Consider the following 22732-nt stretch of genomic DNA (forward strand, 5'->3'; position numbering starts at 1 on the left):
CTTTCCTCCAATTGGAAATCAGATTACCTAATTTAGTGCCCTGGTTAATTGTTTCCTTTTAATTAATTGGTCTTATTTATTCAGTTGTTTCTTTTTTTTTTTTTTAATTTTTTTATTTTTTTAATGTTTAACAATCACTGCCATACAATTGCGATTTTATCCCTCCCCACCCACCCCCCACTACCTCCCTCCCTCCCCACGACTGCATACAATTCTGTATAGATTCTACATATACTTTCCTATTGAGTATATTTTCACTATAGTCATGCTATGTAGTCAGACTAAGATAAATGAAAGAATCCGTGTAACAAATCAGAACATGATACTCAAACACATACACATACACAAACATGATCTGCTACATTATGTGAGTGACTTCCATATTTCTCTCTCTGAGTGTGGAAGGCATTTTGCCTTGAGGTCCACCATTGGGATTTTTTTTTTTCAGAAGTTCTTGTGTTATTACAAAAATCTAAGTCTACCAGAAAAAACTCTCACACACTGTGGTTGTTGCTGTGCATAAAGTTCTCCTGGTTCTGCTCCTTTCACTCAGCATCAGGTCATATAAGTCCTTCCAGGCCTCTCTGAAGTCTTCTTGTTCATCATTTCTTATGGCACAATAGTACTCCATTACATTCATATACCATAATTTATTCAGCCATTCCCCAATTGATGGACATCCCCTTGACTTCCAGTTTTTGGCAACTACATAGAGTGCTGCTATAAATATTTTTGTACATGTGGGACCCTTTCCCATTTTTATGATCTCTTGGGGATATAGTCCTAGTAGCGATATTGCTGGGTCAAAGGGTATGCACATTTTTGTAGCCCTTTGGGCATAGTTCCAAATTGCTCTCCAGAATGGTTGGATGCGCTCACAGCTCCACCAACAATGAATTAGTGTTCCAACTCTCCCACATCCTCTCCAGCATTTATCATTTTCTTGTTCTGTCATGTTTGCCAATCTTATAGGTGTGATGTGGTACCTCAGAGTTGTTTTGATTTGCATCTCTCTAACCAATAGTGATTTAGAGCATTTTTTCATATGATTATAGATAGCTTTAATTTCTTCCTCTGAAAATTGCCTGTTCATATCCTTTGACCATTTATCAATTGGGGAATGACTTGTATGATTATACATTTGGGTCAGTCCTCTATATATTCTAGAAATGAGGCCTTTATCCCCGAGCTTAACTGTAAAAATTTTTTCCCAATTTACTACATCCCTCCGGATTTTGGTTGCATTGGGTTTGGTTGTGCAAAAACTTCTCAGTTTAATGTACTCAAAGTTATCCATTTTGCATTTCATAATGCATTCTATCTCTCCTTTAGTAAAGAATTCTTCCCTTCTCCATAGATCTGATAAATACACTATTCCTTGCTTCTCCAGTTTATTCATGGTATCAATCTTTATACCTAAATCATGTACCCATTTGGACTTTATTCTTGTGTACGGTGTCAGGTATGGTTCTATGCCTAATTTCCGCCACACTGTTATCCAGTTTTCCCAGCAATTTTTGTCAAACAATGAGTTCTTATCCCAGAAGCTGGGGTCCTTGGGTTTATCAAACAGAAGGTTGCTATATTCCTTGCCTACTGCATCTTGAGTGCCAAGTCTATTCCACTTGTCTACCTCTCTGTTTCTTAGCCAATACCAAGTGGTTTTGATAATTGCTGCTTTATAGTACAGTTTAAGGTCTGGTAGCGCTAGGCCACCTTCCCAAGCATTTCTTTTCATTAGTCCCTTTGATATTCTGGACCTTTTGTTTTTCCAAATGAATTTTGATATTATTTTATCCAGCTCTAGAAAGTAATTGTCTGATAGTTTAATTGGTATGGCACTAAATAAGTATATTAATTTGGGTAGAATTGTCATTTTTATTATATTAGCACGGCCTACCCATGAGCAACTAATGTTTTTCCACTTACTTAAATCTGACTTTATTTGTGCAAAAAGTGTCTTGTAATTGTGTTCATATAGTCCCTGGGTTTGTTTTGGCAGGTAGACTCCTAAGTATTTTATACTGTCTACCCTAACTTTAAATGGGATTTCTCTTTCTATCTCTTGATGTTGAACTTTGTTGCTAATATATAGGAATGCAGAGGATTTGTGTGGGTTTATTTTGTACCCTGCAACTTTGCCAAAGTTGTTTATTAATTCTAGTAATTTTTTACTTGAATCTCTGGGATTCTCTAGGTAAATCATCATATCATCTGCAAAGAGTGATAACTTAGTTTCTTCTTTGGCTATTCTAATTCCTTGAATATCTTTATCTTGTCTAATTGCTACAGCTAACATTTCTAGTACCATATTGAATAATAGTGGTGATAATGGACAACCTTGTTTCATCCCTGATCTTATTGGGAATGCATCTAGCTTATCCCCATTGCATATAATGCTTGCTGAAGGTTTTAGATAGATACTGCTTATTATTTTATGGAAAGTCCCTTTATTCCTACGTTCTCCAATGTTTTTAGTAGGAATGGATGTTGTATTTTGTCAAAAGCTTTTTCTGCATCTATTGAGATAATCATGTGGTTTTTGTTAGCTTTGTTGTTGATGTGATCGATAATGCTAATAGTTTTCCTAATATTGAACCAGCCCTGTAGTCCTGGTATGAATCCTACCTGATCATAATGTATTAATCTCGTGATAAGATGCTGTATTCGTTTTGCTAAAATCTTATTTAAAATTTTTGCATCTATATTCATTAGGGAAATTGGTCTATAATTTTCTTTCTCTGTTTTGTCTCTTCCTGGTTTGGGTATCAAAACCATATTTGTATCATAGAAAGAATTTGGGAGGACTCCTTCTTCCCCAATTTTCAAGAATAGTGTATGTAGTATTGGAATTAACTGTTCTTTAAATGTTTGATAGAATTCACTTGTGAATCCATCTGGCCCTGGAGATTTTTTCCTAGGGAGTTCATTGATGGCTTGTTCAATTTCTTTTTCTGAGATGGGGTTGTTTAAGTATTCAACTTCCTCTTCTGTTAATCTGGGCAATTTGTATTTTTTAAAATATTCATCCATCTCGTTTAGATTGTCGAATTTGTGGGCATAAAGTTGGGCAAAGTAGTTTCTAATTATTGTTTTAATTTCTTCCTCATTGGAGGTGAGTTCACCCCTTTCATTTTTAATGTTAGTAATTTGGTTTTCTTCTTTCTTTTTTTTGATCAGATTAACCAAAGGTTTATCAATTTTATTAGTTTTTTCATAAAACCAACTATTGGTTTTATTTATTAATTCAATAGTTTTCTTTATTTTAATTTTATTAATCTCTCCTTTGGTTTTCAGTATTTCTAATTTGGTATTTACTTGGGGATTTTCAATTTGTTCTTTTTCTAGCTTTTTCAACTGCAAGCCTAAGTCATTGATCTCCTCTTTCTCTATTTTATTTATGTAAGCATTCAGAGATATAAAACTTCCCCTAATAACTGCTTTTGCAGTGTCCCATAAGTTTTGGTACGTTGTCTCACTATTGTCATTCTCTTGAATGAAGTTGTTGATTGTTTCTATGATTTCTTCTTTAACCCAATCCTTCTTTAGAATTAGATTATTTAGTTTCCAATTGATTTTTGGTTTCTCTTTCCATGGCCTTTTATTACATGCAATTTTTAATGCATTATGATCTGAAAAGGATGCATTGATTATCTCTACCTTTCTGCACTGGATTGTGAGATTTTTATGTCCTAGTACATGGTCAATTTTTGTAAATGTTCCATGTACCGCTGAGAAAAAGGTATATTCTTTTCTATTCCCATTTAATTTTCTCCAAAGATCTATCATATCTACCTTATCCAGAGTTTTATTTACCTCCTTAACCTCTTTCTTGTTTATTTTAAGGTTGGATTTATCTAGTTCAGAGAGGGGGAGGTTGAGGTCCCCCACTAGTATAGTTTTGCTATCAATTTCTTCCTTCAACTCTCCCAACCTCTCCTCTAAGAATCTGGATGCTATACCACTTGGAGCATACATGTTTAGTAATGATATTGCTTCATTGTCTATGGTGCCTTTTAGTAGGATATAGTTTCCATCCTTATCCCTTTTGATTAGATCTATTTCTGCTTTTGCTTTGTCTGAGATTAGGATTGCTACTCCTGCCTTTCTTACATGAGCTGAAGCACAATATATTCTGCTCCATCCTTTGACCTTTATCCTATGTGTATCCCCCCGTTTCAAATGTGTTTCTTGTAAGCAGCATATTGTTGGATTATGGCTTTTAATCCATTCTGCTATCCGTCTCCGTTTTATGGGAGAGTTCATCCCATTCACATTCACAGTTATGATTACAATCTGTGTATTTCCCTCCACCCTCTTTCCCACCATTTGTGCTTTTAACTCTCCCGTCTCCCTTCCCCTCCTCAATAGTATTCACTTTTCTCCCCCTCCTCCTGCAGCCTTCCCCTCCTTCTTTTAGCCCCGCTCCCTTTTAGTCCCCTTTACTCTTATTGCTTCTTTCCTCCCTTTTAGCCACCCTCCCCTTTCTTCCCCCTTCCCCTCCTACTACCTATAGAGCTAGTTAGGATTATCTGCTTAAGGTTATTGTTCCCTCCTTTGAACAAATCAGATGAGAGTACCTCTCAAACAATGCTCATCTCCCTCCCCTCCTTCCCTCTACTATAGTTTTGTACTTCTTCCTGTGATATAATTTGCCATTTTCTGCTTCCCCCTTTCCACACCTCCTATTACATTCCCTTCTCATACTTAAATCATATTTTTGCCATGACATCATTTACTTTATGCCCGTTCCCTCTACATATATCCCTTTTATCATAATAGCTGCACAGTTCTCAAGATTAACAGGTATCATCTTCCCTTACAGGGAGGTAAACAGATTGCCCTAATTGAGTTGCAAGTTTTTGTTTTTGTTTTTTCCCCTCTGTTTACCTTTTTATGATTCTCTGGAGACCTGCATTTGAAGATCAAATTGTCTATTGAGTTCTGGTGTTTTGGTCAGGAAGCTCTGGAAATCCCTTATTTCGTTGAATGACTTTCTCCTTGCCTGAAATGTTATGCTGAACTTTGCTGGGTAGTTGATCCTCGGTTGGAGTCCCAACTCCTTTGCCTTACGGAATATTGGGTTCCAATTCTTTCAATCTTTTAATGTAGAAGCTGCAAGGTCCTGTGTGATCCTGACTGTGTGACCTTGATATTTAAATTGTTTCTTTCTGGCTGCTTGTAGTATTTTCTCCTTCACTTGATAGCTCTGGAATTTGGCAACTATATTTCTTGGGGTTTTGAGTTTGGGATCCCTTTCCGGTGGGGAACGGTGGATTCTTTCGATGACTATTTTGCCCTCTGAGTCTAGTACTTCTGGGCAGTTTTCCTTGATGATTTCCTGGAAGATATTGTCCAGACTCTTTTCTTCATCATGGGTTTCTGGCAGGCCAATAATTCTTAGATTTTCTCTCCTGGATCTATTTTCCAGGTCAGTTGTTTTTCCAATTAAATATTTTAGATTTTCTTCTATCTTTTCATTCTTTAGATTTTGTTTGACTGATTCTTGTTGCCTCATTGAGTCATTAGTTTCTACTTGCCCAATTCTAATCTTGATCGTATTGTTTTCTTCAGTTAGCTTTCTCATCTCCTTTTCCATCTGGCCAATTTTTCCCTTTAAGGAGCTATTTTCTCCATTTAATTTTTGTACTTCTTTTTCCATTCGACCAATTTTCCCAGTTAGGTTTTGGGTTTCCTTTTCCATCTGATCAATTTTCCCTATTAGGTTTTGAGTTTCCTTTTCCGTTTGATTAACTCTTCCTTTTAGGGAATTATTCTCTCCAGTTAATTTTTGAACTTCCTTTTCCATTTCTTCAATTTTCTTTTTCAGATTGATGTTCTCATCAGTGAATTCTTTTTTTATGGTTTTAAAATCATTGGCCAGTTTTTCTTTTATATCCTTCTTCAGACGTTCCAGGTAATCTAGTTGTGCTTGCGAGAAATTCATAGTCCCATCTGAGGTTTCAGATGGAAGTACAGTCTCAGCTCTGACCTCTTTGGTGTTTGTGTTTTGGTCCTTATCCCCATAGAAAGATTCTATGGTTTTTTCACTTTTCGTCTGCTTTTTCCGATTCATGATGTTGGCTGAGTGTTGCAGCTTTTGGTTCTTTCAGTCAGAAGATACAGATCTTTTAAGTGGAGTTGATGTTTGTCTAGGCTAAAAGCAGGCTTTTGTTTTTTGTTTCCCAGATCAACCCTGGAGTTAGCTTGATAGGTGTGTGGGAGGTGTGGTCTGGTCTCAGGATATCTCCTCAGCTGGCCTGAGGCAAAGGCAAGGTCCGGGGATGGTGATCCCAGCTTCCCTATTGTCTTCCCTTTTCCCCTGGAGGGCTGGGGCATGCCTAGAGGCTAATGCGTGTTCCCGCCCCTCCTGGGGCTCGTCTCCCGGGCTGAGGCTTGCCTGGGTCTCAGTGCGAATTTTTCTCTGCCCTGGGTCGTCTGTCCCTCCAGATAGCCTCCACCACGGTAGGAAGAATCCCCCTTTGCCACCTCTCCAGCCTCTGGTGTTATGAGACCACCCGCCCTCTTCTGCTGCTCCCACTGATCCAGGATCAATCTGGGGAAGAATTTTATGGTTCCCTCACGGTCATCGGGGGGGAGGGGAGAGCACTTACTGATCACTCCGGCATCCCAGCTTCTGGATGTTCAAGTAGTGACCCACTGAAGTCCCGTCTTTAGGCTGAAGATTTCAAAGGCTGTTGCGCTGATATCGTTGGCTCGGCCTGGCTTATCTCCTGCTCCGCTGGTCTCGCCCGCCACTCTCGGGCCCCTCGGGTCCCCTCCGCCCTGCCGCGCCGACCACGCTGCGCTGTGCGCCGGGGTCTTACCCCCGCGGAACAGATCCCTCCCGTGGACCTTCTAGTCCAGCCTGGGCTCCGAATCTGTCAAAGTCCGTCTCCCACTGGATTCTACACCTCCAAAGTCTGGTCAGACTCTCCCCCCAGATATATCCAGAGGAGTTTTTCCAGGAGCTTAGGTGAGTCGTTGCTTTCACTCCGCCATCTTGGCTCCGCCCCACCTCAGTTGTTTTTAATGTACATAAATCTATCTCCTCCTATATTCAGGGTCCAGTGACAAAGCTGAGGAAGGCAACTTATTTTGATTTTTTGGGCAATTGCCATGCATTGCTTGATAAATTGATATGCTTAGAGGATCATTCATACCTTTGTTTCCTCAGTCATTTAATTTTTCACTCATCACGTACTCAATGCTGAAATTTATGAGGAAGTTTACATCAACTTTATGGTCTGATGTTGAAAGAACTTTTTAAAAAATCATCTTAACGATGTTTTTGGTTTTTGTTTGTTTATTTTTTTTGCCCCAAGATTAACTCAGTAGACTATGTCAAGCTACTCTCTGTCCTGCCATAAAAGATTTTTTAATGGCCAGGCCTATGCCTAATGACACAATTGGAGAAAATCTAATATACTTAACCTCATCATACTTCATAAATTCATCAACTACTTTATGTGGGGATAAAATCAGGTTGAGAATAAAATTATATGGCTAGAATGGTTTAAATTTTGCTTTACTTTGCAATATGATCTGTTCTATTTTTTTCTAAGTTCCAAAGAGAACAAGCAAATCTTTTTGCAACATTGTCTGTAATCGATTTGTTATGGCATAATTTCTTCCTATTACTACAGATAGTTGTTAATCCAGTTAACAGGGAAAACAAGGTGATATAACAAACTGAGGAGCTGAATGCTTCTCCCCACCTAATCCTTGGATTTACCTGCTGAAAGGACTTGAATATTGTATTGTAAGAACTCTTCTTCTGTTCTCAGAGACCCTGGAATTGATGAGCCTCATACACACCCCACCTAGCCTAATATAGATGTTACTGGCCCCTCAAACTACAGAAATCTGTGGAAATCTACAGAGTGCTGTTGCCAGCCCCTCGGATTCTCAGCATTGCACACCAGCATAACAGAAGTTGAAACCAAGCCTGTGGATTCTTTCTAATTTAAAAGTTGAAAAATGAATAGTTAGTTACTATGATGATAATTTATGTTTGAAAAAAAATCCTTTTGGGGGGCGGAGCCAAGATGACGAAGTAGAAAGACGCACATACACATAGCTCTGAACACACAAACCACAGAACAGCTAGAGGGGACCAAGCCAGGGCGAATTCTGCACCCAGAGACCACGGAGTACTGGAGCGAGGGAGATTCCTGCTCCGGAGAGACCTGCGGACCTCTCGTGGGGGGTCCTTTGCGCCACGGACTGGGCGCTGGGATGGGGAGAGGAGTGCAGCCCTGCCGCAGCCGCGACACTGAGGGGAGGAGATCCAAGAGGGCTACGGGGACGGGATCTCCAGCAGCCACGCGGGTCCCCCCACCCACCGAGGGACCTGCAAACCTCTCGCAAAAGGTCCGTCACACTGCAGACGCGGAGCCCAGCCCGGACCTGCGGCAGCGGCGGCGGCGGCCACGGCTCTGAGAGGCACAGATCTGAGAGGGCTCCAGAGGCGGGATCTTCAGCGGCGGCACGGGCCCCCCCCACCAACAGGTGACTGATGGGAGTGGGTGAGAGAGTCTCTTTGGTGGGTTGAGAGGGGAGTGGGGTGCCCCCAAGGCTCGGGCCCCCCCCCGGGAGGTGGGGGCCGAGAGGTGGCTGCGGACGGGGGCTCCCCAAACGGGCAGGAGCCTGGATCCATTGTGGAAGGTGTGTGCATAAACCCCCAGAGGGAACAATGCCTGAGAGGCGGCCCTGCCCCTGACCACCTGAACTTAATTCTCACACTGAATAGCAGCCCTGCCCCCCGCCAAAAATCCTAAGGCGGAAGCAGCATTTGAATCTCAGTTCCCAAACGCTGGCTGGGAGGACCAGGAGGCGAGGTGGGTGTGAGGAGAACATTCAGAGGTCAGGCCACTGGTTGGAGAAAATGCCAAGAAAAGGGAAAAGAAATAAAACTATTGAAGGGTACATTACCGGAGAAAAGACACTTCCTCCCTTCCTTTCTGATGGGGAGGAACAATGCTTGCCATCAGGCAAAGACACAGAAATCGAGGATTCTGTGTCCCAGCCCACCCAATGGGCTCGGGCCATGGAAGACCTCAAGAGGAATTTTGAAAATCAAGTTAGAGAGGTGGAGGAAAGACTGGGAAGGGAAATGAGAGGGATGAGGGAGAAGCATGAAAAGCAGATCAGCTCCCTGCTAAAGGAGAACCAAAAAAATCTTGAAGAAATTGGCACCTTGAGAACTAGCCTAACTCAGCTGGCAAGGGAGGTGCAAGGAGCCAATGAGGAGAAGAATGCTTTCAAAAGCAGAACTAACCAAATGGAAAAGGAGATTCAAAAGCTCACTGAGGAAAATAGATCTTTCAAAACTGGAATGGTACGGATGGACGCTAAGGACTTTTTGAGAAAGACAGATATCTCAGAACATACTGCTCAGATTCGAAATATGGAAGATAATGTGAAATATCTTATTGGAAAAACAACTGACCTGGAAAATAGAATCAGGAGAGACAATGTAAAAATTCTGGGACTACCTGAAAACCATGATCAAAAGAAGAGCCTAGACATCATCTTCCATGAAATTATCAAGGAAAACTGCCCTGAGATTCTAGAACCAGAAGGCAAAATAAATATTCAAGGAATCTGCAGAACATCGCATGAAAGAGATCCAAAAAGAGAAACTCCTACGAGCATTGTGGCCAAATTTCCAGAATTCCCAGGAGAAAGAGAAAATATTGCCAGCAGCTAGAAAGAAACAATGCAAGTATTGTGGAAATACAATCAGGATAGCACAAGATCTGGCACCCTCTACATTGAGGGATAGAAGGGAATGGAATAGGATATTCCAGAAGTCAAAGGAACTAGGACTGAAGCCAAGAATCACCTACCCAGCAAAACTGAGTATAATACTTCAGGAGAAAAAATGGTCTTTCGATGAAATAGAAGACTTTCAAATTTTCCTGATGAAAAGACCAGAGCTGGAAAGAAAATTTGACTTTCTAACACAAGAATGAAGAGAACCATGAAAAGGCGAACAGCAAAGAGAAATCATAAGGGATTTACTAAAGTTGAACTGTTTACATTCCTACATAGAAAGACAATATTTATAACTCTTGAAACATTTCAGTATCTGGGCACTGGGTGGGAGTACACACACACACACATGCACACACGCACACATACATAGAGACAGAGTGCACAGAGTGAATTGAAGAGGATGGGATCATATATTAAAAAAAAAATGAAATCAAGCAGTGAGAGAGAAATATTGGGAGGAGAAAGGGAGAAGTTATGTGGGGCAAATTATCTCTCATAAAAGAGGCAAGCAAAAGACTTATTAGTGGTGGGATAAAGAGGGGAGGCAAGAGAAAAACATGAGGTCTACTCTCATCACATTCCACTAAAGGAAAGAATATAATGCACACTCATTTTGATAGGAAAACCTATCTCATAATACAGGAGAGTGGGGGACAGGGGCACAAGCAGGGTGGGGGGCAGGATGGAGGAGGAGAGAGGGCATGGGGAGGAGAATGCAATACGAGGTCGACACTCATGGGGAGGGAAAGGACCATAAGAAAATAGAAGTAAAGGGGGACAGGATAGGATGGAGGGAAATATAATTAGTCCTATACAACACAACTAGTATGGAAATCAATTGCAAAACTAAACAGATATGGCCTATATTGAATTGCCTGTCTTTCAAGGGGAAGGGATGGAGAGGGAGGGAGCTAAGGAGGTTAGAACTCAAAGTGTTAGGACCAAATGGTATGTTCTTACCACTGGGTAACAAGAAATACAGGTTAAGGGGTCAAGAAAGCTATCTGGTCCTACAGGACAAAAGAGAAGACGGAGACAAGGGCAGGGAAGGAGGATAGAGGAGAGAGCAGATAGGTCACAGGGGCAATTAGAAAGCTCGGGTTTGGGGGGGGAGGGGATAAAAGGGGAGAAAATTTGTAACCCAAAATTGTGTGAAAATAAATGTTAAAAATTAAAAAAAAAATCCTTTTGCAACATGTTGCAACTTTAAATGGTGTTTGGATGGTGTTTGAAATGACTCACAAGCCTTATTAATGCTATCTTCCAGTACTGTTTACTAAGATGTGTGATGGTGAAGTTATAGTAGACTTGGTAATTACGTATTATATTAGCATTATTTACTTCACTACAGTTTAATGCAAGTCAGCATTTTCCTTGCAAACTGCTATACTATAGGGCTTGAATTCATCTATATATGTATTTTTTCCTTGATTGCCTTGGCGAAAATGCATATCATACATCCTCTAGGAAGTACCTTCTTATTGACATTGTGAAGAAAGAGGTTTTTTTGACAAGAGAATCCTTAATCAGAAGACAAATCAAAGTCATGAGTAATGGCCAATACTTTAAAGCTATACTTTTCACCTTGAAAATTGCAGTTTTTGTATAAATGGTTTTGAAATCTTTACCAAGTCTAAAAACATCACAACAAAATTATATTCAACACTCGTTTGAAAAATGAAAACACAATGTAAGAGCTTCCTGATTTTAAAGTAACTTTTCTTTCCATATGAGTATTAGGATGAAGTTTAATTATTTTTTAAATGTCACATTCAGTGCTTCCATATTGTTTTTTACAATCCTTGAAAGATATGTAGACAGTACAAACCAAAAGCATGTAACTTGATTTTATTATGCTTTTAAAAAACACAAAATTATTTTGCACTTGCCACCGAGAGGAAAAGCCAAAACTACAAAGCAAATTCCACTCAAATCGTCATTTCCCCATGAGAACATAACATTATACTCAGCCACTTTAAAAAGGATCTGGCCCATATTTGGTTATGTTATGAACCAGGTCTCTAAGTTATTTAATTTGGATGTCCTTCTCAATTCCCAAGTCCCAGAGGACTTGAGAATAATATATCCTGAGGCAAATAAAGACCTTTTCATATTTCATAAAGAAGGAAAAGGCACTGGGAATTATTTGGAGGAGAAGATCACTTAGATTTTAACACCAGTTGAAGTCACTCCTATTCTCATTTATGTGGGGTTTATTTTGGTGATAGATGTGCATGCTTGTGTGTGTGTGTGTGTGTGTGTGTGTGTGTGTGTATGTGTGTGGTGTGGTGTGGTATGTAATGTGTTTGAAAAGATCTCTTTCTTTGTGTGGAGGAATAACGACTGCTTATTTTTCTTCATCACAGAACAAAGCCTGCTGGATATTTCTGGACATTCTGATTACAGATTTAATCTATGTAACTTTCATTATCATCTTTACCTAAGTCACCTCATAGTCCTCCTTTGAACCATCTCCCTACTTTATTTCAGATGTGATTGAATCTATCAGCAATAGTCTTTCAGTTCCTCAGATTAATGACACACCCTGAGCCTCATTTTCATCAAATGTGCCTCCCTTCTTTCTCCCGCCAGGAGAAATAGAGTTCTATCTATCAACCTTCCATTCATTTGTTTTTGTGTCTTGGCTTCAACTGGGGATTAAATTAATCCAGTTAAAGAAAGCAGAACAGACAACACAATGTTTAAAGAATAGATATTTACTAGGTCTCTGAGAAACTAGAAAACAACTGCCCATTAAGTAAGTTTCCTCTTTTTCTAGAGTAAGGCCTGAAATCTCTCTGCTTGACTAGTAGCTCTGTTCCTTAAAAATAACTACTGTACAATGGTGATCATGGGACTTTGGCATTCAGGCATCTCATAGCTGACGTCACTGATTTATAGAAGTATAGACTAGAGACTTAGATGGCACCTTCACTGGATTAAAATTGGATTGATTCTCTCTTCCTGTTTTATATATCCTGAACAAAATTCAGGAAGATATTGACTTTCAAACTTGCCATGCTGAAATACCGGCCAATTCAATCAGCATTTATTGAGCCTTTCCTGTGTGCCAGTTTCCACATTTCGTTTTACACTAGGGAAGTTTGAGCTCTTCTCTAGCCTGCCTCCTGAAAGGCAGAGCCACCTGACTGGACTGGGGAGAAGATGCCTGCACTGGAGACATTTTGAAGATACTTATAAGGAAAGCAAACTGCTTTGACAAGCAACCAGCAAACATAGTCAAATTGTAGATGAGCAAGGCATGCAGATTGTCCATGCCATTCTTTCTCACTCCACCCTGGGCTGCAGTCTGGCATTCTAGTTTCCAATCCCAGTCTCCTGTTTGGTAAGAACTCTCCACAGCTGGACCCAGGGAAATCCTAGTCTACTTCACTTTGGTCATCTTTATGCCATGCTATCTTGCTTCTCTTTCTTCTCTGATTTTCCAACTTTAGCTCTGGGTTTAATAATCAAATCAACATTACTATTGGTAGAAGTACTGTGACTTCCCAGATCAATACATTCTCTTCCTGGCTTCCACCTCTCTATAGGTATTATATTCACCTATGAGAATGTAAGCCCTTTAAATACTCTGTTGTTTTTTGTATTTATACTCATAATAATTACTATAGTACCTGGTGTGTGGCAAAAACTCAATAAATGGTCATTCATTCACTCTTTCATTCATTCATTTATTAATTCAGTTATGTCAGATGCCCTTAAAGAGTAATCATTCAGCAAGAAGTTTGCCAGAAGTTAAGGGTCACTAGACTAGCAATAGAAAATAGGGATGGCATCAAGGACTTCTATTAGACTCCAAAGAACTAATCAGTGCATTTCCCAGTAAACTTTGCCCTCATTCTTTCTAACTGCACTCATAGGATCCCACACAATATTAAGGGTGAAGACTCAAAATATTATGTCCTGCTCTATTAGACAGAGGATCCTAAAATACACTTATATACTCATCATTTTATAGTAGATACTTGCTACCTATAATTCTATCAACTACATAGGGTGATAAAAACATTTTATGACCCGAATAAAAAGGATTCCCTCATTTAAGTTATGTCAAAGTGGTTCTAGAATTACCTACGAAAATTATACGAGTGTTTTGTGAATGTATTTTTAATGGAATTGATGTATTTTTGATGGAATGGGAATATCTTTCCCATCCACTAATAGGCCTATGTGACCCGTTTCAGTCACATGGAAGCCTGAGTCACTTGAGTGTAAGTGACATAGAATAGGAAGGGGTAGGGCAGGAAAAGGTGGAGCTGGAGTAAAGCAGAGAAGAAATTAGAGACTAGTCAGAGCTGGGAAGGACACAGGCAAGCAGGCAGCTGGCTGTGAGTGAGAGAGGAGCATTTTGCTCAAGGGAGCCTGTTTTGTTTAAGAGAGGTGGTTTGTGGGAAGGCTCTAGCAGGGAAACGGCTTGGGGATGGTGTTGCCCTCTACATTGTTACTGAATATAGATGTCTTTGTTATTATGTTAGATTTATCTTTCTGGTATTAGGATATGCCTTTCTGGTGTCTGAATAAATGCTTTGGTTCTGTCTTCTATGTGAAGAATCTGTTGTATTTTGCAATTCAGAACTGTGCCTGCACATTCATAGCCACCACAGGCACCGTGAATATCATGTTGGTGCTACATGGAGTCAGAGACAAAATAGGAAATCATAGACTTGGTATTTGTAGACCCAGAAAATATTGTTGGAGTTTCAGCATTGATTAGGAACAACTCTGGATGTTTCAGTGGAATGAGCACTAAATTTGGAATCAAAGAGCCTGAGTTTGAATTTTGATTCTGTTGCTTGTTAGCTTTGTGATTTTGTACAAGTCACTTAACCTCCATGAGCCTCAATTTTCCCATGTATGAAATGAATGCATTAGGTAGATGACTTGATTAATTCCAGCTCTAAATTTATAATGCTATGAACTCTAGCCTATTCAGAGTACTGCTAGAATTCCTCAGAAAGCAGTAAGAATTAACATTAGCAGAATATCTTTCTATGAATTGTTACAGTAGATACCCCTGGAGTTAGGAAGACCTGAATTCAATCTGTTCATATACATTTACTTGCTGTGTCATCCTGGGACAGTCACTTAATTCCTGTTTGCCTCAGTTTCCTCATTTGTGAAACTGGGATAACAATAGAACCTATCTCTTAGGACTGTAATGAGGATCAAATGAGATAATAATTATGAAGTGCTTAGCACAGTTCTAGAAACTTAATAAGTGCTACATAAAATTAGCTATTATAATTATTAAAATGGGAGAGGTATTTGAGATGTAGCTAGATGGCTCTGTGGATAGAGCACTGGACCTGGGGTCAAGAAGATCTAATTTAAATCCAGCCTCACTTACTATCTGTGTGACCCTGGGCAAATCATTTAACTCTATTTGCCTCAGTTACCCTATCTGTAAAATGAACTGGAGAAAGAAATGGCAAATGACTCCAATAACTTTGCTAAGAAAACTCCAAATGAGCTCACAAAAGTTAAAGAAAACTGATGAAATGACTGAAACAACATTAAAATGAGGATTTCAATAGGATCTAGATGAAACAATATTTGTAAAGTTCTTGGCACTGTGGCTTTTAGAAGGGTGAAATTATCATTAAAGCAAGCTAAGAAATTATTAACTGCTCTGCTTTTAGCAGAAAAAAGTCCAGCAGATACCCAGATAATTGAAGTTTCTCATCACTATTCTGTCTTGTCTTCATGCTAGGCCATGATTTGCTTCTCAAACTCCTCATCTGGTTCTTCCTTTTTACTCCCCATGGGTCATATCATTTAATTTCATGACCATATGAATAAAATGAGGATGCAAGAATTTATGATTTGCTAGTAAGTGTCTGAGGCAGGATTTGAACTCAGACCTACGGATACTGGAAAAATTCTGAATCAAATGGATAGAGAAAATAATAAATTATAAAAGAGACAATTTTGACTATATAAAACCCAATGCTTTTGCATGAACAAAAAAATGCAACTAGAATTAAAAGAAAAAATGTCTAATGGGAAATCTTTTCATCACATTTCTCTGAAGAAAAATAAGCCTAACATTAAGGATGCATAGGAAACTGACATAAATATGTAAGACCAAACCATTTCTAAACAGAAAAATTTTTAAAGGATATAAAAAAGCCATTTTAGATGAATTGTAAATTTTCAACAAATATATGAAAAAATGTTGAAGTTTAGCCTTATTTCCATCAAGCTGCCAAAGATGTTAACTAATGGATATCAGTGAATGAAAAAGCATTTATTAAGTTTTCATTATGTGCCAATACTGGAAAGACTCTGAGATTCATACTAATCTGTTGCCAGTGAATTTGTGAATCAGTTCAAACACTCAAAATCAATTAGGATTTATTCTAAAAAAGTTACTAAGCTATTACATCTTTCAATTCAGAGATCTCATTTATCTTACCATATTATGTCATCACATTATGTTATAATATACTATATAATGATATGCTACACTACATGCCATATAATATATTACATTTTATTATATGATACCATATACTGTTACATTAACTATATTATAATGCCATGTAACATCATATAATACGTGATACTAAATTATATTATACTTTATAATAGGCCATATACCCAAATGAGCTCAAAGGCAACAATAATGTCACATATTTTCAAAAATAATCATAACAGCACTTTTTGTGTTACAAAAAAATAAACTCAAAACCTGTAAACCAAAGAATGTCCAATTACTGGGGAATGATGGAACAAATTATTATCTATGAAAGTAATATTTTTAGGGTCTTAAAAACAAAATGATTGAGAAACTTGAAGACTTTTATAAAGTTACATAGAATTACATAAACAGAATCAATGATTGTAATAAAGTAGACAAAAATAATATTGAAAGGCAGATAAATCCTGGCTAATTGTAACAACTGAACTTAGCACAGGGAACCGATGATTAAGAACATTTCCCTTCTCTTGGTAGAGAAGTGAGGAACTACTAGTGCTAGCTACAATGTGTCCATGTTAATTGGTTTGACTTAACCATTTTTTCAGTGCTATGAGAGCATTCAGTCAGTCAGCAAGCATTTATTAATCATATGCTATGTGTAAAAACACCATGTTAAGTGTTGGGGACACAAAGAAAGACAAAAGTCTCCACAGTCTCTGTTTTCGAGTGCTGTACATTGTATAATGGGGAGAAAACATAAATATCTAGGCTGCATACAAGCAATAGACCTATAGGGTAGATGAAGGAAGTCTAAAAGGGGAAGGCATTAGCAGCTAAAGAGACCAGGAAAGGTGGAATCTATAGTGAACTTTGAAAGAAGACAGTGAAACTAAGATGGAGAGTTGCATAAGAAAAGGATTCCAGTCACTGGGGACAGTCAATCCAAAGACATAGTGACAGGAGATTGTCAACAGGAGTTATCGACAGGCCAGGGTACCTGGAATATAGAGTGTATGGAGGGGGAGCGAGGTATAAAGCTAGAAAAGTAGGAAGGAGTTAGGTTATGATGTGCTTTCAATACTAAACGGAATAGTTTATATTTGATCCTGAGGTACTGTCAGTGAAACTTTTTAGTGAAGGGAGATGAGGTGGGAGAAGGGGATACGAACACAGTCACTACACTTTAGATAAATTACCTTGGCAGCTGTAATGAGAATAAGTTTGCTGTCTTAAATAACTAACTCCATTTTGTATTAGGCCATCTTTTTTATGGAATATTTTGATGTTTGTTTTTCAATATTTAGAGAAATGTGTGTGTAGTATAGACTGGTAAACAGCCCCCCTGGTTCCATATAGTTGGCTGCTTTTAGCCGTTCTGAGTCTTAGGTTTGCTGTTATATCCATGTCCCTCCTTCTTCCTCTCATAGAAAATCTCTCTAATTAGGGCAAGTTAACCTATGATTTTCATGATGAATCTCTTACTGTTTTCAATCTGAGACTATAGTCAGTACTCATATGTGATCCTTAATAACTGAATCTGCCTAAGCTTATGATTGCTGGAAATTGCTATTTAAAGTTAGACCTTGTGGTGCAGTAATTGACATTATTTTGAGTCAGATTCAAGAAATTATTGATGATGCCTTTAGCCCTATAAGACTGACATCTATGAACTGCAGGTGGAGTTCTTATAAGACAAGCAGGAAGAAAAATTCTTGGCATGGACTGTGGCAGTATTTACCTAACTCAATTTCCCCAGAATGATATTTCTTTTTGTGTATAAAGTTTCCCACCTGACTGACTAAATACAATTGGCTGCTGGAATTCACATCAAGTTAAATGAGCATTTTTCCTTTACTATAGCAATGTCCTTATTTTCCATTTGTGCCAGATTTCTAAGATCATGGCAACTAGTCATTGTAAATATAATATCAGATGCTTTATCTCATAGACTAATACTCTAGCATACCTGCACTACTATAAAAAGATGCAGATATTAGAATTATAGTCTTTTCTACATGCTAAACAATTGAGTAGATGAGTATTTGGTCTTATCATCTGCTGTTATTAGTTATATCTTACTGTATAAGGTAAGGTTATTTAGTGTCTCACAATAACATGGGGAAAATTAGGCAATGATGTAAGAATTTTGTGAAACCAGGATATAATTCCATATATATATATATATACACACACATATGTCATAAACATCTTCTGTTCAGTGTTAGGGAAAAAAATTTCACAAGAATTAGTTATCTTAAGAATGAATGACTTGTGGGTTTATCTTGCATTGCCATAAAGACATAGCCACTTTTACTTAGGGTTATTCATTTGAACATAGTAACAGAAAAAGTTTTATTATAAATCATTTATTTGATATGAACTGTTTCAAAGTTGATTTATATTTATTTACACATCCCATCCCAGAACCTTTTGCTACAATCAAATTTAATTTGGCAACTCCTAAATTAATTCATTTTCGTATTAGAGTTCCTTGGCAGAGTCTCATCCTTCAAAGGGAGTAATCAGTAGCTAAAAGTAAATAATTAGAGTAAATAATGAAAAAAATAGTCAGGAAAAATGTTTTGGTTTTGGTGGAAATTTTGTTTAAAAATAATAAGATCAGATAACTACGCAGGCCAAATATTGGGTTTAGAATTTTTTAGTTTTTCAGTTGTTATTTGAACTTCTTAAATATATCAACTTAACAATTTACTAACTTACATCACAAAGAAATTTCAGGTAAAAAAAACTGAAATTCCTTCACTTTCTGGAATTTGAATCTAAAGTTAAGTAAGAATGAAAAAATGAGCAACAGAAGTTAAATGGTGAAATCAATGCCAAATTCGAAGGTACGTTATAGCCTATACACCTATATTGGCAAATATCAAATTCATAATCAAAAAGTCTCATTCTGTAAGTCAGATCCTCATCAATCTTTTTAGATTCTAGCTTCAACCTATATCTGATAGTATACAAATATCAGTTTAGGGAAGGATAGGAGAAGCAAGTGATATGGAAAAATGGAAATTCTCTGATCTAAAGGTTTCTAATTTCATGTTTGTATTATTAGAGCTATAATGCTTGAACTAACTAGGATATGTAAATTGGCTATCTCTTAAATTGATGAAAAGTATTCATCTAAAGCTGCCAGTCAGCATTACGGGTAATGGGGATAAGCTAGAAATCTCCCCAGTGAGATCAGGGGTAAAACAAGGTATAGTGCCAATGTAATACTAATGGCACCTATGGTAGCTATGAATATCTTAGCACAATTCTGAATTGCAAAATACAACAGATTCTCCAGATGGAAGAGAGAACCAAACCATTTATTCAGATATCAGAAAGCCAAATCCATCATTGTCTATACACAATAACAATACAGAGTACAACACCATCCCCAAGCCTTCCCCCTGCTAGGCTTGCCACAAACCAGCTCCATTAATCAAATCACAAGCAGGCTCCCTTAAACAAAATCACAAACAAGTTCATTCACTCATGTTAGCCAGCTGCCTGCTTGCCTGTACCTTTCTTAGCTCTGACTGCTCTCATGACAAAATTTTCTCTCAGCTCTGTTCTAGCTCTGCCTGTTCTTCTTTCACCCATTCTACTCCACCCCTTCTTTTTCCATGTGACTTAGACTCACGTGACTCAAGTTTCCATGTGACTTGATTAAGTCACTTGGGCCTCTTAATGAATGTGAAAGATCATCTCATCTAAATTACCATTACACAAAGATACCCATTGTCACCAATATTATTCAATATTGTATTGGAAATCCTAGAAAAAGCAATAAGAGAAGAAAAAGAAATACAAGAAATCAGAAGAGGGAATGAGGTAATAAAACTATCTCTTTAATCAGATGATATGATGATATGCTTGAAAAATCCCAGACTCAACTAAAAAGGTAGTTTATGAAGAGCTACATCATTATGCTCTGTAATGCTTGCTAAAATGGTCCTTCCTATAATGGCTCCTATCAATGTATCAGTCAATCTTTCTATCTCTTCCCTTTAGATTGTTTCCCACCATAAGCCCTATAGTTAAAAAACCTTTGATGAAGCATTTCTCATATCAGTTAGTGATTCGTTGAGCAGACTGTATCTCTCAAGTGAATAAAATGGAGCTATGTATATATATATATATATCATATATATTACACATATATACACATACATATATACACATATACATATATACACACATATACATGTATACATACACATACATACATATGTATGTATGTGTATATATATGTATATATATGTGTGTATATATATATATATATATATATACATATATATATATATATATATACCCACACACAGATTGAAAACTATTAATAGTGATCCACCCTTTTTTCTTTCTTTTTCTGTAAAGGCCCAATTTTGTTGAGGTCAGTCTCTGAAGGTCATGGCTGATTACTGAGTTTGCTTTTGGTGCTCAAGGAATAATTTTGGGTAGGTCCCCACCCACACAACTGGGAGACTTAATCTCTGTTTAGAATATAAACAAAATTCAGTCTAGGTGAGCCCTTATTCTGAGGAAAGGAGTCCTTGATTTCCTCCATGAGAATTTAAGGTAATCAAGCTCCATGACAGAGAAAACCAGCAATAGAGGTCTGTATAGAAATGGATTCCTTTGCCCAAATTGCTGGAGGCTGCTGAATCTTAGGATGAAACTATATTCTCAGTTGGAGAAGCTGAAGACTTTTAATCTCATTAAATTTCCACCAATCAAGGTTGATTTTCACTTGTCAGTAGCATTTTCTTTCAAAAAGTATCTCAGAAAGGCCAGAGTCATACAGTGAATTCTGGGTTATCACCAGTTGTCTTGGCCTTTGTCCTGCGAATAGACTTCAATGGTTAGAGGAGAGAGTGAGGTTGATAACTGCACAGCTCTGCCTCATTCAAGCCCTATTCATGCACAAACACATCACACTCACGATGTCATAGGTTCTGGTGAAGTATGAAGACAACCAAAACAACTGATAAACATATGGAATCCCACCCCCACCTACCTCCCCACCTGGACCTCTCCACCTCCTTCTGCTCTGCCACCCCATCACCCAGATAAGACAGAGCAAAAATGGGAGGTTTGGTTAATAACCTGGCCATTAGCTTATCTCATCAGGTATCAATAAAATTAATTGGCTAACAAATTAGGTCACTGGTCACTAGAACATGTATGTGGCTCACTAACATCCATAGCAATAAGTATAAGTAATTCATCTGAGCTCCCACCCCCATTGAGTCTTCAGCTGGATTTTGAGGGGAGACGAATGCTGATTTCTGAATTCTCCCCTCCATTCCTAGCTTCCTGCACTTGATACTCAAGCATTCTTCATGTTTCCTTGAGAGCAGTGTTGATTGACTGATGGAAATTTGATAGTTTGCCAAACAACCACTTTGGGTGGAGACATCTGGATTCTGAGTGGATAGAGAGGGAGCTTTCCCACTGAATGCTAGTATGAGACGTGCTTACTGGGAAAGACCTAGGAATTCAGTTAGATGTTTGTTCCTATAGGGATTAATGTGAAATATAGATATAAATATATACACACCTACATATACATATACACACATCTACATACATGTTTACAAGTGTAGATATACACATACACACATGATATATGTGTGGAGAGAGAGAATTCATATTGATATATAAATGTACATTTGTACATACATATATATGCATATGTGTATGTATAATAATATGAATTTAAAACTTGAATTCCCTTGATTAATGCAGTTTGCTTGCAAGAATTGAAAAGTATAAGTTAAATTAGTATTTCTGTAATGCTAGTTAACATAGATAAAGGTAAATATGATTTGTGTATGCACTGAACTTTGCAGCATTTGAGTAGAGGATGGACTGGAGTGGGCAATGACCTGAGGCAGGGAGACAAGTTAGAGGATCATTTCAGGAGCCCAAGTGAGTTGTGATGAGGGCTTAAAATAACACTGTGAATATATGAGGAGAGAGAAAAAATACAGTGAAGGTAAAAGCACTGTTTTGAATGGATTGGATATGTGGGGTGGATGAGACTGAGGAAGCTAGGATGACATGAACTTATGAGCCCGAATGAGTAGGAGGAGATTGGTGCCCTCAAAAACGATGGAGAAGTTTGAGAAGAGAGAGGATTTGGGGTGGGTGAGGATAATGTTTTGTTTTGGACATGCTGAGTTTTATGGGATATCAAATTTAAGATTTTTTAAGAAGCAGATAGAGAGGTGTGACTATAGATCAGGAATAATGCTAGGTCTAGAGAGGCAGATCTTAGAATCATCAGCATAGATATGGCGATCAAAATAATGGAAGGTTATGATATCACTAGGTGAAATACTATTGAAGGAAAAGTGAAGAGGGTCCACCACAAAGCTCTGTCCAGGAAAGATCTGGGAAAGGAGACTTGGAAGGAGTAATCAGAGAGTTAGGAGAACCAGAAAAGAGTAGTGCTCTAGAAACCTGGAGAGAAGAGGGTCTCAAGGAGAAAAGATTAATAGCTTCAAA

The sequence above is a fragment of the Notamacropus eugenii genome, chromosome 4, assembly GCF_028372415.1.
Source record: "Notamacropus eugenii isolate mMacEug1 chromosome 4, mMacEug1.pri_v2, whole genome shotgun sequence".
Lineage (NCBI taxonomy): Eukaryota > Metazoa > Chordata > Mammalia > Diprotodontia > Macropodidae > Notamacropus > Notamacropus eugenii.